This window comes from Heterocephalus glaber, unplaced genomic scaffold (genome assembly GCF_053883595.1).
Source record: "Heterocephalus glaber isolate CG9 unplaced genomic scaffold, H.glaber_assembly_v1.0 deba00001498, whole genome shotgun sequence".
In the NCBI taxonomy this organism is placed as follows: Eukaryota; Metazoa; Chordata; class Mammalia; order Rodentia; family Bathyergidae; genus Heterocephalus; species Heterocephalus glaber.
The window spans coordinates 4,221,083-4,237,415 of record NW_028258321.1 but is presented as its reverse complement, the minus strand read 5'-3'; positions in this window follow the sequence as shown (position 1 = coordinate 4,237,415).

Sequence of the window (16,333 nt, the reverse complement as noted above, 5' to 3'; positions counted from 1 at the left end):
CCCAGACTCCCACTTCCACTGTCGTCATGAAGGGGGGGGCAGATGCGTGGGGGGGGAGCCTGGCAGCCCCAACCTGGGCCCCCGTTATAGCTGGCATTCCTGCGATGAATAATATTGCTTGGCACCTAGGACCCTACTTCCCACAACTTGAGCTCAACTTAACACTCCCAGTCTCTTGCCCTAGGCCTGGCCATCTTTCTGCTCAGACCCCTACTCTGGCCAGAATGACCAGTGGCCTCCATCCACCAGAACCACGGGCTTTTCTCTCTCGTTTCCTTCACCACTTCGCCCCCGCTCCAGACTCCCTGGAGCTCTCCTTCCTCTGAATGTCTAAGAGTACCTTGTGCTGAGCTGGTAATGGTAAATGAGTTGGGCACACGCTGCCTTGGACTAGTTCACCCGGTCAGGTTTATCAACAATCAGAGGCCTTCAGGGTCCAGGGAGGTGGCCTGAAAGGGGGAGGTGGACCCCGGTGGGAGTGGCTGTCCACTCTAAAGGGTGCAGTTGATCTTCAAATACCAAAGACAGTTCTCATGTCAGAGAGTACAGTCTCTGGTCTGGTGCTGTCAGACTTTCTGATATCTTTCAAGGGAAGTTGGAAATACAGATTTTAAAACATAAAATATCCTAATTTTTAAATGTTGGAATTAATTTAATTTTTTTTAAAACCCCATGGGAGCCAAAACCCTATACCTGAGGCCTACTACTCGGTTTCCTCAGCTGCAGACACTGAGAGCGAATCCCTAGATCCCAGCTGAGATTCTTATTTTAAAGCATCATTGAGTTCCTGCCAACCCTCATCTCCTGTCATCCCAGTTAGAAACACCAGCTTTCCAGAGTCAGGGCAGTCCCTGGGCTTCAGAGTCACACAATGGCCTGAGGCAGAGCCAGCATCAACTCAGCCCTCCAGCCCAGGGTTCTCCCAGGACTACACAAATGGGTGTGGCATTGCCTGAGGGTGTGGTGTCAACCTTTGTAACATCTTTACTGTTCCTCAGTTTTAATGAGAAACAAGGAGAACAAATTTCTCCTCCCCTGAATAGATTAGATAGGGTAAAAGAATAAGAGTTCACCCCTGTTGACCTCTGCATCATTTTTGTGGGGAAAATGTTACTGACATTTAGCTCTGCCGAGACAACTCTTGAGTATCTACTGTGTACCAGTCACTGTGGAAGCCATGCCACACATGACCTGGTTCCTGCTCTCAGTTGGCTTATAGTCAGGGGATCAAGACAGGAGCTCCTGGCCTTGAGATCCTGTGTGTCAGTGAGTATCCCATGCCCCCAGCACCCTCCCCAGTGCATGCTGGGGACTTAACACATTGAATAAAAACACAGTGAAACTTATGTACAACACAAAAAGAAGGAGGCAAAGCGAACTTTCCTGCTAAAATATTCCAACAGTTTCATCTTGTTCTGAGGATTTTATTTCTCATATAAATCTGACCTGGGCATGTCATGGCGTCATTCTTTCCTGGTAAGTAACTGCCTGTTGTGACAGAGCAGAGTCTAAACTGATCCTGAATTATATACCACTCTTCAGGGTGATGGTGCTGGACAAGCTGGCATGGGGCTGGAGAGGGAGGGGGACAATAATGGCAGAAAACAGGTTAAAAAATCTATAGTTCATGCACTCCTTCTGAGTCCCTCCTCCTTTGTCTTCTCAGTTTATCCTGGGCCCAATCCCTAAGAGATTCCTGGGGGGAAATGGAGCATCACTGGGCATCTCCCATTCCAGGAACTGAAAGATTGCCTGCCATCCTCAGGGAGAAGGCATAAAAATTGGACCCTGGTGGAGGCCGGCTCTGGGTGTTGGATGAGCCTCTGACAGAAGACATGAATCTTGGCCCTGAGTTCCAGTGAAGGATGGTGGGGCTGACAAGCCGACATCAAACACGCCTCCGTTCTAGGGGAGCCATCACTCACCCCTGAGGCCTGGTGGCACATGCTAATGAGGACCCAGCTCAGGTATCATCCCTGCACAGGCAGACAGAGTTGCCCCTGGGAACTGTAAAGGAAATAGCCTCCAGCTTCCCCTCCCTGCTTTCTGGTCCCCGTGCGGAGTGGCTTTTCTATGGCTCAGCCTCTGCTTTGTCTTCTCTCCTTGGTGGGGACACTGACTCTTTTCTCAGATCACTGAACTCTGTAAGGAATTGCACGTGGCATTCATTCCTTCTGGAGACTTCTGCATGTACAGGGAGAGCCCCGGGCACAAGGCAAGTGCTTGACCTAAGGAATAAACGGTGGATGCCCACATCCAGGCACTGGGTAGGAAATAGTGTGGAAGTGGTCTTGAGAGCCCTTTTGAAAATGGAAGTTGATTTTTATTCGTGGGTGGTCTTGACTATTAGCTGCTAAGGAACTGAGTATGGATGATGACAATGAGGGTGACAAAGATGATGACAGAAGCTCACATGTATGGGATATTCCCATGTGCAAGCCACCGTGTTAAGAGTCTTACGTATGAATACATGCTCATAGTCCTTCCCCAGCCCTGGGCTGGGCAGAGTGTAGCTCGGAAATGAAGCGGGGCCTGGAGAAGTCAGAGGACAGCATCTGGACAGCTAAAGAGCGAATGTCACAGGGGCTGCTCTGGAAGTCCTGCCTTTCCTGGAGGAAGGTGTAGAGGCTTTGGTGCTCGAATGCCACTCCCTTCCTGTAGCTTCCTCAAGTCCCACCCAGTCCCCCAAAGCACAGTTAAGAGCAATTACTTAAGATCTGCCTTTGGCACTTAGATGCTGTGGGACTTAAGGTAAATTATTCAACTTCCCTCAGACTTCTCCCTACATCATAAAATAGGATCTGCCTCATGGGCAGCTGTGAGGTAACACAGGCTGGATGCAGGTAGGGTGCCACACAGCCTCTGGCAGAAGGCAGACAAGCGACGTGATGTTTTTGTTGTCATGTACTTCTGCCACAGGGCACATCACAGGCTGGATATCACAGGTGCATATCCTTATCTGCCTTACAGGACTAAGTATCTGGGGGCAAATTCCATGTTTTATTCATCTCAGGAATACTTCCGCTGGAACTTGAAATACAGTCAGATGACTGGAATTGGGACAATAATGCCTAGCACTTGTTGAATGCATACCTCCTGCTATGCCTGTTCCAAGTCCTCCCAACAACTGCGTGGGGTCTCTATTATTATGCTTGCTTTGTCGTGAAGGAGCGTGAAGGAGCGTGGCACAGATGGGTTTAATTAAGGTTCCTGGGGGTCTACTCTTGGTGAGCAGTGGTCTCTGGAGCCATCCCAGGTGCTCTGGATCCTGAGCCTGCACTTTAAATCTCAACTCCTTAAATATTCTCTTAGCTAACTCCATCACCTTTTAAATGTCCAAACCGGGAGGGAGCCATGGCTCAGCTTGTGGCTGCTAGCTCGACGTCACACAGCTAATTTAGTGGCGGAGCCCGGGCTGGAGCGGAGCTCTGTGGATGCGAGCCCAGGGCTCCTTGGAGGAGGTGAGCCCCGTCAGATGGCGTGGTGATTAATTGGGAGAGAAGCTGTGGGAGGCTGACATTTTCCCAGCCTCATCTGCCTCCGCTGCCCACGCGCCAGGTCCTGAATGTCACCCCCCACACACCGCTACTCAGGAGGGAAGCCTACACACTGTTATTAAGCAATTAAAACTACGGCTGAGCAGATGTGGGGCAGCCTCACTTCCCCGATGTGTCGGGCAACAAGGAGACTAGCTGCATCTCACTCACGCTGGGAAGAAAATGAACAGCAGCGTCCGCGTATGTAGCATGCTCCCGACTCGGAGCTTCGAAGCTCTGCAGCCCAATCTGGTGGACAGTGGTCCAGTTGGGACCCAGAGGTGTGGTCAGTGGCATCTGGAGCACCTCAGTATCTACAAAAGTGAGGAGGGGTCTGACGGCTTTCTTGATGTCCCTGGGTATGGTTCCAAAGGTGCCGTGTTCTTCATTCTACTGTTCTGCAGGAATCCAGAAACTTAGAGTCAAGCTCATGATTCAAATCTTTCCTGTTGTTCACTCCATTTATGGAAACGAGCCTGGGTCTTAATGTATTATAGAAAGAAAGAGTGACTGAGTTTGGTTGATGAAAAGGCCTCTTTGGTGTTAAACCTAAAGGTTCTGCTGGAAGCTGGCCTCCTGCATTTAATAATAGGACCAGATGACGGACTCCATAATTCTTTTCTTTTCACCTCCCAGAGTCCTCCGTATCCATCTAATAGCTAAGTGTCTTTGCTCATGCCTTGCAAATGTCTAGCACATCGAGCCTAACGTTTGCTCTCTGGGTTTGGCGGGTGCAGTTAGACCTCCTGCTGGGTCACAGGATGGGCGGGGCTTGTCTGAGAGAGTTCGGTACCTGTGTTGCAGAAGGCAGCCTTGGGAGGAAATCCACTTCCCACTGCTCCGCAGTGCCTGGCACACACAGGGCTTGGACACATGTTTGATGAGTAAGTGAAATGTGGGAGACAGGAGTTTGTTGGAAGTTTCTTGTCTTTTGCTCCAAACGATTGATTCAATTTCAACTTCACAAAAACTAAAAATATTGAGTATGGCTTGTTGGCATGAAAATTACTTGTATTGGCATACACAGGTGCAAACACACTCGTGCAGTATGTAGAGCACACCACCGCCACCTAGGACGATGGCAGAAAATATCAACGTAGTGTGACAGGACAGGGAAGGGGGAAATATGTAAGTCTTCCAAAATGCTAAGATCGGCCTCCCTAGAGAGCACCCAGCATATGGAGAAGGGTGGGGAAGGGGAGGGCAGAAGAGCAGGGCCTCCCTGTGGAGCTGGACCAATGCGACTCTTCTTCCGGGTCCCCAGCTCAGCATGCAGACAAGTCCTGGGGACATAAATCTCAGCAAGCCACCCAGGATGGAGCATCTTGGAATTCCAGAAGAACTGCTCTCTGGCGCTCATCCCAGGACAATTTGAACCGCCCAGTGTCCTTGGCTCTGGGCTTCAGTGCTCCTACCCTGTGACTCTGAGGGAGCCACAAAGACTGGGTGTCTTTCCCTCTCCTTTTCCAAGCAAATGCAGGTGGGGAACAAGGGCTGATCAACCCCAGTTTTGAGGCTTTTGTTTTGAATTTGTTTTAGATTTGTTGAAAAAGTTGCAAGATGCTGTAGTATAAACACAATTCCCGATCCTTTACCCAGCTTCCCGTTGGTATTAACTTTAATAACGTGGTACAATTACCAAGACTTAGCTGTCAACACCAGTGCAGGCTTCGAATGCTTTTCCACCACTGTCTTTTCTCTGTCCCAGCATCCAGTCCAAGATCTCACGTTGTATGTAGTTATTTTCCTTTCACTTTCTGCGCTCTTTTACAATTTTGCGGTCTCTCCTTGACTTTTGTAACACAAGCACTAAAGCATATTCTGCTGAGAACACGACCTTACCTCTGTGATATTTTCCCCCCAAGTGCATAACCTCATTTTTGTTGTTGTTGTTGTTTTCGTACTGGGGATCGAACTCGGGACCTCCCGCTTATGAGGCAGGCGGCAGAACCACTGAGCTAAATCCCCGGCCCTGCATAACTTCATTTTGATCATGAGAAACCATCAGGAAAACCCCAAATGAAGGACCTTCAACAAGAGAGCGGATCAATCAACACTTTTTATAAAAACTTGAGCCTTTGCTTTTGTATTTTATTGGTCTCAAATTCTCTTTGGGGGAAACTGCTGGCTGGGGTAGAAAAATAGGGCGCCGGATTAGTTTCAAAACCCAACCTCACGAGGAAGAAATGGAGCTTTTTCTGGCTGTGGAGGTGCTTGAGAGCAAGCAGGTGGAGACATTCTGTTCTCCGCCCAGTTATCTTACTGAAAAACTGGGCTGAGGTCTTCTTGGGAAATGGGGCAACTCAGTTCTGCTTCTCCCAAAGGAGCTGTGGACCCTGTGAGATGGGCTAGAGGGCTCGGTGGTCCTCCTGGGGCCCTGCCGGGCCAGGCCTCCTTTCCTCCACCCCTCCGGAGACACCAAGGTCAGCCAACCAGCCCCTCAGCCCCTCTGTAGCTGTCATCTTCACAGGAAACCAGAGAGGAAATGTTGCAGATTTCTACCTCCATTCTCTCTAGAAAGAAGAGATCTTGTAGAATTTCACTCCACAAACGTTTCCAATGACGGTACCAACTGCAGATTGGGCCAGGCAGTATTGTAGGTGCTGGTCGTCTAGTAATGATGAGAAACCCTAAGATCTCCGTCCCATGGAGGGAGCGTGCTAGCGAGGGAGACAGACTCTGAGCAAAATGAATAAACAAGAAAATATCTGAAGGTGATGAAATTGCATCTTTGAACTACACTAAGAGCTGGAATGCCTCCAGATAAAAATCCACGCGGCAGACAGATGATCCCTGCTGACGAGTGGGGTTACACACTAACGCCCCGCCTGGATTAGCAGTGGGAGAATGGGCATCGCCAAGTGTCTTTCTCACTGAAGCTTTCTCATTTGGGCTTCAAATCAGACTCCTCCCTTGTGTAATTAGACAACGCATGTAGCCATTGAAACGTCATCTCTGACCTGGAACGGTGTCTCCTAGTCATTTCCTCTTGGGCCCAGAATCTCGGGGGAGGAGGTGAAGGAATAAAAGCATGGCAGAGTTAACTCAGCCTTGGATACTAACTCCGGGATAATAGTGGAGAGGTGGATTGTGTGCATCATCCGGGGGTATTGGAATCAGCAGGAAGAAAGTAGGGGGAAGACACACAGCACACTGTACTCTGCTAATTCCAGGGACCAGTGAGGATTGAGGTACAGTGTGCAGGAGTGGGCGGGTGGCTGGGGAACACTCCCCGTTGTGTGTAGCTACTTGTGAGTATTGCTTTTGTAATTAGAAAAGAAAACGTAAGGGGACATTTACACAAACAAATAAAAGGGTAAGTGACAGGTACGGAACATCTTATAAGACTTCCAAATCCTCTAAATTTATTTATAATTTTTTCTTTAGATTATGCATTCATCCAGGCAAACATACTGATTATCTCTCATTACGTGCCAGACGGTGCTAATGAGCACGGGGTGAAGGTACATAGGATGAATGATGTGTGATTTCTACTTGGGTAGCTTTTTGAAAAAAATAAATTTTTGAAAAAGTTGGTTCATCTGTCTTATTCTTTCCTTTTAATTGAGGTGAAATTCACATAAAATAAAATTAGCCATTTTAAAGTGAACAATTCAGCAGCATCTAGTACATTCACCACGTTGTACAGTGACCCCCTCTCTGTAGTTCTAACCTATTTGTATCATTCCCAGAAGGAAGCAGGTACTCCTTAATACTCCTGCAGGCCCGCCCTGGCGACTACCAGTCTGCTTGCTGTTTCCATGGAGTTAACCGGTTCTGAATATTTCATAGAAACAGAATCATACTATACATAACTTTTTATATCTGAGTTCTTTCATATAACATGATGATTTTGAAATTCATCCACGTTTTCCCACTGTGATGGTTTGGGTCTTAAATGTGTCATATGCTAAATACTTGGTTGTCAACCTGTGGCACTATTGGGAGGTGATGGAATCTAGGAAGACAGGTCACTGGGGGGGTGACTTCGAAGGGGGTTTTGTGACCTTGACCCCTTCTTCTCTCCCTTTTTGCTTCCTGGCCACCATGAGGTGAGCAGGTTTCCATGCCACCTTCTTCCTCCATGATGCTCTGCTTTGCTTAAAAGAAACAGGATCAAGCAACCATGGCCTGAAATCTCTGAAACTATAAGCTAAAATAAATCTTTTCTCCTTATAAGTTGCTCATATCAGGTATTTTTTCGTAGTGACAGAAAGCTGACTGATACAAACATATATCAGTATGTCCTTTCTTTACATGGCTCAATCATGAACTATCATATACAAATGCCACCATGAATTCACTGAGAGTGTTTACGCTCCATGTTTGGTTTTGTGAAGTAGTGCTGCTATAAACATGCATTCACACACATCTGTTTGAATACCTGACTTCAGTTATTGTGGAGTTATATCTAGGAGTAGAATTCCTGGCTCACATGGCACCTCTATGCTTAAGTCTTGAAGGACCACCAAATTGTTTTCCACAGACACTGAACATTTTGCATTCCCAACAGCCACACGTGAGAGTTTTAATTTCCCTACATATTCACAAACACTTACAATTTTCTTTTTGAAATTATCATTTTATTATAGCCATTCAAGTAGATGTAAAGTAGTAACTTACTGTGATTGTCATTTGAATTTCCCCAGTGAACAATGAGGTTGAGCATCTTTTCATAGCTTGTTGCTCACTTGTATATCTTACTGAGAGAAATGTCTGTTCAAATCTTTTGCCCATTTTCTAATCAATTTGAAATATTTTCTTTTTGTTATTGAGATATGAGTTCTTTATATATACTGAATCACTACCAGATATATGATTTGCAAATATTTTATGCCATTCTGTAGGTTATCTTTTCATTTTCTTGATAATATCTTTTGAGGCATGGAGATTATCTAGTTTTGATATCCAAACCATCTATGTCTTTTTCTTTTTTCTTTCTATCATACTTTTGAGAACATATCTAAGAATCCATTGCACAATCCAAAGATATGAAAATTTACCCCTAAATAACAAACACTTAGTTTTTTCTGTTGTCATTATTTGGCAAGTGCATGGCAGAATGTCTTGCATACTTTGGTCATGGGGAGTGGGTACAAATTTGCCCCAAGTTTTGTAGCTGCAAATGCAGAAAGGGAAATACCAACAGCAGTAGGCTTTTACAGTGTCTGAAGATTAAAAGGAAATTTCTTAGTAGACATGCAGCTATATCAGTTACACGGGGGAAAGAAGAAACGTCTATCGTTACCATGAAGAAGACCTTGTTGGAATTCTTGGGAGATGTGACTTTTAACATGTCCTGTAGGAAATGATCCCACAAGAGGGAGCCCAGGCCTTTCCAGGTGCACACAGCCTGGGATGCTGATGCCACAGTGATGCAAGCACAGGGCAGAGCAGACTACCAGGGGGCCAGACACTGCACTGGGGGTATGGGGAGGACGATGAAAATAGGATGATTGGATTAGTTCCAATTATCCTCAGTTCCCCTAGCTGTGAAGAAGGAATAATAACTGTGAGCTCCCAAGGACGTCACCCATAAAGAACGTGTGCACGTGTTTGCTGTGAGAGAAGTGCTTGCTAAACTCGGTGATTATTATTCGAAGGCTTGTTTAGAGACTGCTGAAGGCTGCTGGTTCCTTCCTTCCATTGATGGAGGCTGCTGCCTTTTGCCTACTCTTCTATTCCTAAGCCTGGGCCATGCTTTCAAATGGTCAAGATGTACTCTGAGCAACTGGACCATCAAGAATAGGGTGTGTGACGGGTCAGCCAGGGCCCAGTGGGGGCCACACGCATGTTTCACTGTGGAGGAGTGACTGCCCTGTCCACCCCACTTTCCCAACACCCGCCCCCCTCCGCGCCTCTCGGTTCCTCTTGTGTGCAAAGCAGGCTTCCAAGGAACGGAGGGACCATGCTGGAGCTGAGTGCTGGGGACATTATGAGTGCAGCTCTGTGCTCCAGAGCATAGCCCGTGTTGCTTTCAGATCTCAGTAGGTGCACATGGCTGCTGTACTTTCCCTTGGATGGTGACCACTCCCAGGTGAGAGTGACCTCCACTGCCTGAAAGGCAGCAGTGTGTCCTCTGACCTCTGGTAGGAAGGACATTCCTCCACCATCACAGCCAAACCTTCGCTAGTGCCTCGGGAAGAACCATTGCTTTATGGTCGTGAGCACTTAATGTGCGACCCCTAAATCATTGAAAACTGGACCAGCCCGGGCAGCAGTGAGGCCGCCAATGCAGCTGGGAGCAATCTTGGACATGCCTGGTGAAATGGCCAAGAAGAACTAATAGCTGATGCTTCATCTCCAGGAGTCTATCCCCTGCCTCTCTCCTTATTAAACCAAAGCTCCCCACTCACAGGAAATAAAACTGCTACCTTATATTTATACATCTTCAGAGAGCACTGCGAGTCAGAAACCAGGGAGAATGGTATAAAACTATTGAAAAGGGACTGTTGCTTGCATGAAATAATCTTAGTGAAAAAGTTACCTTATTTCTTCCACTGCATTTGGAAAATGTAGATCATTTGTAAAGCAAAGGACAAAACAGAAATTGATTTTTCTTGGCATGAAGTTGGCTTTTTGTACTTTGATTAGTGGCTGGAAGCTAGTGAGTCATATGATATTTGGTATTTTGGGGCATTTTGGTATTTTGAGATCATAATAGCTATTTCTGACCTTGACTTTGAGCAGAACATTGCGGGAGACATTTATCACCCCAAGTCTCTGGTGATTTGCAGCCCTCTGATATCTCTGAAGGATCTCTTGTATGAAGCAGCCCCTCACCCTCCCTCACCGAACCGTTCCTAGATGCCCAGAGGATTTGCACTATCCGTGGACAAAGCCCATGCTCATTGTTTGAGCACTGAATGCCTCCAAGGTCTGACCCAATTTGACTCCACCTCCGGCCCACTCCTGCTGGCCATCTTGGTGCCAAGTCTTGCTGTGTCAGCCACTGTAGCTGCAGTGCACATCCTGGCCCCTCACTCTGCCCTGATCTGCCTGTCAGATGGCTGCTCCCTTCGCAGGGACTCCTCCACAGCTGCCCTCAGGAGTCTCCTGCTCTCCTACCTGTGGACCTTTTCGGTTCTCTGCACATGCCCTGTGCTCTGAACTTGAGGCATTTGCTATACCCGCCAGCGACTCAGTGCAGACTGGGAACCTCAAGAGAGTTTGTGCATGGACCTCAGGAAAACCCTGCTGCTTGTTGCTGGTGGGGAGGGGGGGGAGGGAGAGAGAGAGAGAGAGAGAGAGAGAGAGAGAGGGAGAGAGAGGGAGAGGGAGAGAGAGGGAGAGAATGGTCTCTCCAATTGAAGCCTTAACCCTGTGACTCTTTGGAGATAGGGCCTTTAAGGAAGAGACAGAGTTGTGGTGAGCCTGTTGGGGTGACCCTAATCCAGTGTGACTGGCGCCCTCCAAGAAGAGGAACTGTGGACCAATAGAGAGACACAGGATGCGGGTGGTAGAGAGAAGACCATGTGAGGACTCAGTGGAAAGACGGACATTGTGGGTGAGGGAGACAGGGGCCGGAGAAGCAGGCCTGCCTCTACTTTGCTCTTGGACTTCGGGCCTTTGGAAGGATGAGTCCGTTGTCTGTGCTTTGTTATGCAGGCTGAGCAGACCACTGCGGTCACAGGAAGAGCCCCGTGCATGGAGAGGGAAGCCGGGGCCTCTATTCCCCGGCGGGTTTGGGGAATGTGCTGTGAGTGTTTCGGAGGATGACCTTACCTCTGCGAGGCTTTCGGCTTCAGCTCCCGGCTCCACCCTCGGGAGGAGAAACAGGCCCCTCTGGCCGGCCCACCTCTCCGTGGTCTCTTCCCATCCTCTCCCCGAGCAGCAGAACGAGCTTTCTGAAAACTCTCTGCTTAGGTCACCCCCAGCCCCTTCTCCACGTTCCCCACATTAAAAGCCTGCATTTATCCTCCTGAGATAAGATTCCATGCTTCCTGTACAAACGCACAAGGCCTTCAGGGCCCAGATCCCATCAGCTCTCGCGCCTCACGGGCAAGGTGCTCCCCTTGCTACCTGCCCTTCTCCGTATCTCGGTGAGCGGCAGGGCTCGCACACCGACTGTTTGCACCACCCGGCTCTCTCACCCCTCTCACCCGCTGTCCTGGCTTCATCTCCTCTGGGCCTAATTTAAGTGTCATTGTCCGAGCTCGGCCAACAGCCTGGCCAGCCCCTCTCTCCCTGCCGCAGGCCTGCAGCTCCCTCTCCCCCTGAGCATTTACCTTGGAAGCAGTTTCACCTGTGTCCACGTGGTGATTTGCTTCTTGCATTTCTCCCACTAGAGTCTAAACTTCGTGGGGCCAAAGACCACACGCATTTCCGTGCCTTGCACAAAGCAGGCGCAAAGGAAGAGTAAACACCTACCTTTTTCTTCTCTAAATTAGTTCTGGACTCAGAGACCATCTCCTAGTCATCTTGTATCCCTGTCCTTTGGGGTCTCGGCCATGTGCAAGTCATGAGGAGCCGGTGAGTGTGGTCATCCAGGGAAGATGGGAGTCAGAAGCTGGCGGGGGAGGACGCTGGGTGGACAGCAGCTGTGCAGATGTGGAGGAGGAGGAGGAGGCAGGAAAGCTAGAGAACGGAGGACGCACCGGGAGGAAGGTCTTGGAGGCTGATGTCTGGACAGACACGGTGTTAGCAGCACCATGTCTAACGGGAGGTTGGGTCGGATGGGAGTGGGAGGAGGATGCAGAGGTAGGCGGCCTGAGGCTGGACTCAGGAGTGGCTGGGTGGCACCCGGAGCCTAAATGGCGAGAAGCTCTTGACCGGGATCCCTCAGCCTCACCACTGTTGGTATTTTGGACTGGGTGGTTGTTGGCAGGAAGGATGCTGTTGTGAGCGTGCCAGGATGTTTAGCAGCAACCGTAGCCTCTACTTTTAGATGCCAGCACCCCACTCCCAAGTTATGACAACCCCAGATGTCTCCACACCTGTTTTAGTGGGGACAAACTTGCTCCCTGTTGAGGGCCACTGCTGCAAGCCAGCCTTTCCCCAGGCTGCTTTGCCATCGAGCTAATTCATGTAGCTGCTCCTGGAAGAAAAGTTGTATGGTCCAGAGTGGACCAAACTGAGGGAAACCAGCTCCGAACCTTTGTCATACCAGCTGCCGTGACCCTCTCTTCCCTGGAAAAGATCGACTCCGGAGATGTGGGTGTCCTGGAATTCTCCCTGGAAATTCCCTCTGGCCACAAGGAGCACCCGATGATGAGCACGCCTGGGTGTCTCTAGGCCGTCTGGCAAGGAGAGGCGTCTCTGGACCGCCTGACCTGTCCACACCCCAGCTCTTCCAGGCCACTGTTCATGGTGCCACTCTGAACTCACTGCTGCTCCCGCCGGCTCCCTTGCAGCAGTGACTCTTCCTTCGCCCCTCACTCGGCTGTCTTTTAGGAAGCACAGGCCAATCTTGGGGTTATTTCCCTTTCCCCTTTTTCAAATGTGCATCATGTTATCTGGGAGCCTTTCAATTACCTTTTCTACCACAGAACGGGGTTTATTGAAGACATCTCTAACTCTCCCTCTGGCAACCCCTTTTGTTTTCTTTGTTTTTTAGCAGGTTTAGAATTGCTCAAAACTGAGTGTAACAACAAGTGAAAGTGTTCTGAACCACAATCGTCATAAAATGGGAGAACACATCCTGTGTTCTCTCTCGTCTTGCGGGCCAGCCTTTTGAGGGAGGGTTGCTTATTTGCACTTTTGGGACTTTATTACAAATACTCAAATACTCTCTGAGTGGGTCAAGCACATTTTCAGGACGAGGGAAGCAGGTGAGGAAGCAGATGGAGGCAAAGGAGAGGCAGAGCTCTTTGAAAACATGAGCTGCTTGGCACACATCCCAGGGATGAGATCTCAGAGTTAGTGGCTGTTATTTACATTTGCTTTACACTATCCACAAAAGTTCCTCTGAGCCTAGGCTCTGTGTGCGACACCTCAAGGTGCCAGCTCAGAGCACGTGCTTGGGCCTAAGGCATGCAATGAAGACAAATGCCAATCTGCTTCTGTGGCTCAGAGGTGGTGCCTCTAGCTCCTGGGCCTGTCAGCAGTACAGCCTGAGCCCCATAGCCCTGCCCCTGAGCATTTCCTCAGACACAAAGGAAGGACCGGTCTGTCAGTGCTCTGTCCATCAGGAGCGGGTGGGACTTGTGATCTCAGCTTGGGGTGTGTTGGCCACGCTGATAACTGCTGTTCTCACCAGTGGTCAGTGGGCACCAGTCAGGTCCTGGTGTGAACATGGCAGCGTGATGAATCATGCTCATGTTCATTCTGTGCTTTCAAAGGCAGCCGCACGATGGTCAAGAGTCTGAGACATGAAATGAACAAATGAGCAGGTGGAGGCTGGACTAGAGGGCCACAGCCATGATTTGCTGCCGAGCAGACAGACTGTTTTCTTTTATATGCCCAGGTGCGTAGCTCAAAAGACTCCCAGAGTGTAAGTAAGATGTTCGGAGTCTGGATTGTGCGTTGAATTTGGGAAGCAGTGCCTTATGTTAATGACGTTTTTGTGAGAAGATAGTCTCCTTTTCATCACCAGATTGTCCCTTAAATTAGCGGAAGCCTGGAGGCCTTAAATTAAAAGCAAGGAATTACAATGTGGCAGATTGAATTTAGGTTCATGGGCTGTGTTTGAAATATATGAGTAGTTTTTGAAAACATAATTTAAAATGAATGGTGGGCTCTTTACGCCCAGGCAGGGTCCGCCTGAATGTCTGGCTATCTGCATTAAAAGCTGTTTGCATCCAGGTAGCGCTGCTAAAGGAAGGTGCCCTGCTTCACCATCACCCCAGCTGTCTTGGGCCAGCTCTTGTGCCGCAGAAAGTCTGTGGATGCCACTGCATCTGTGGGAGCCTGCACCCCAATTACTGTCTCTGCTCAGCCGGGCCTACACAGCTCTGCCTTCTTGGGGTCCCTCCCTTCCTCTTCCTGGCTATTAACAAGCCATATGTCCAAGAAGAGTGAAAACTGGAATTCTCTCTCTAGCCTTGACCTTCTCTCTTTCTTCCTGGCCTAGAAGGCAACATGGAAGTTTCCTTTGGCTTCATACTGCTCTGTGGGGGAAGGTCCGCCCAGTGCACAGCTGCAGTTTTACAAAGCCAGACATATGCAAGAGCCTGCTGAGGAGCTTTCAAACAATGCTGACTCCCAGGCCCAGTCCTCAGAGATTTTCATTTAACTGGTTGAGGATGGAGCCTAGGTATTAGTGTGCGTGTGTGTGTGTGTGTGTGTGTGTGTGTGTGTGTGTGTGTGTAGGCTTCCCAGGTTATTCTAATGTTCAGCCAGAGTTAAAAAAAAAAAAAAAAAAAGACTGTCTATTTTCACTGTTAGAATTAGGCAGATTTTCTTTCTTTTTTTTTTTTTTGCTTAAATTCTTTTATTGGTACATTTTAGGTATACAATACATTTGGATTTATCATTGGGTGCTTGTACTGTACATGATGGATCTTGGTTCTTATTTTTTCCCCATTCCCTGCCTACCCTTCCCTATTTACACAGACTTTGTTTCCATTTTTTTCTTTTCTCATAATTTTTCCTTTCCCTTCTTTCCTTTCCCCTTCCCCTCCCACCACCCCTACCCCTTTGGACCTTTTTTCCTATTTCACATTGTCAATTATTCATTTTAATCATTTTAATCCTTATTTACACTTTCGGTTTCTCACACTAGAGAAACTATTTGGTATTTACACAGGTGTGTCCTATTTATTTCACTTAACAGTATGTCCTCAATATGCATCCATTTAGGTATAAATGTCTCTAGTTTTTCGTTCTTTATGGCTGAGTAGTACTCCATTTTATAGAAAAACCACATCTTCTTTATCCAGGCTCCAGTTGATGGGCACTTGAGCTGTTTCTAAGCTTTTGCTATTACAAACTGTTAGGCAGATTTTCTTTAATCAGACTGGGACAGTGCCATAGGAAGACCAAACAAAATTAGCTGTGCAGAGAGAGGCTGCAGGCATTTTCGACTACATGAACCACGTCTGCTTTCAGCTCTACTCAGAGTCGGAGACAGGGAAGAGCTGAGTTCTGTGGAGAACGGGCCGGTGTCCCGGGACTGGGAAGGACGGGCAAGGAATCAGCGGGGAGTGAGGGCCGTGGGCACTTCGAGTCCAAGGCCATTGTTCATCTGCTCACTCTCATTCAGCCACTGCCTACCTGTTAAGCACTTGTTTGCTGTCAAGTATTTTCATAGGTGCAGATGTGTAATGATCAGTATATTCTCTTTTTTTTTCAGTTCTGGGGATTGAGCCCAGGGCCTTGCACATGTAGGCAGGGACAGCACCCCGGGCCACATCCCAAGCCCTTTTCATTTCGAGACAGTGTCTGGCTTTGAACCCACCCCTTCTGGCCTCAGCCTCCGGGCTAGCTGAGATCACAGGTGGGCACCGTGCCTAAGCTGAGCATCAGTAGGGAGGAACTCCGAAGGGGTTGGAAGCGCAAGAGCCTTGGGTTATGCTTCCACATTTGGCCTGGCCTCTGCGCCGCTAACGCAGCAGGGTCCGGGCGGTGGCGTGGCCCACCCTCACCTTCCTGCTGTCACTCGCGAGTCCTGTGGTGACATTTTTTCCGGCACTTTTTTGTGCCATGACGAGCAGCAGGCATATGGGTGCCTCTTTGTCAGACACGCATATCTCAAGAGTGTGCTCATCCGCATCCTGCCTGACTCATGTGGTGACAGCAGGAAGTTCATACTTACAGGCAGGCTGCAGGGCAGGGGAGGCCGATTAAGAAGGAGTTACTAGAATACGATCTTGGTCTCACCCCACACCCTGCTGAGCGTGGCTGGCCGGGGTCACACC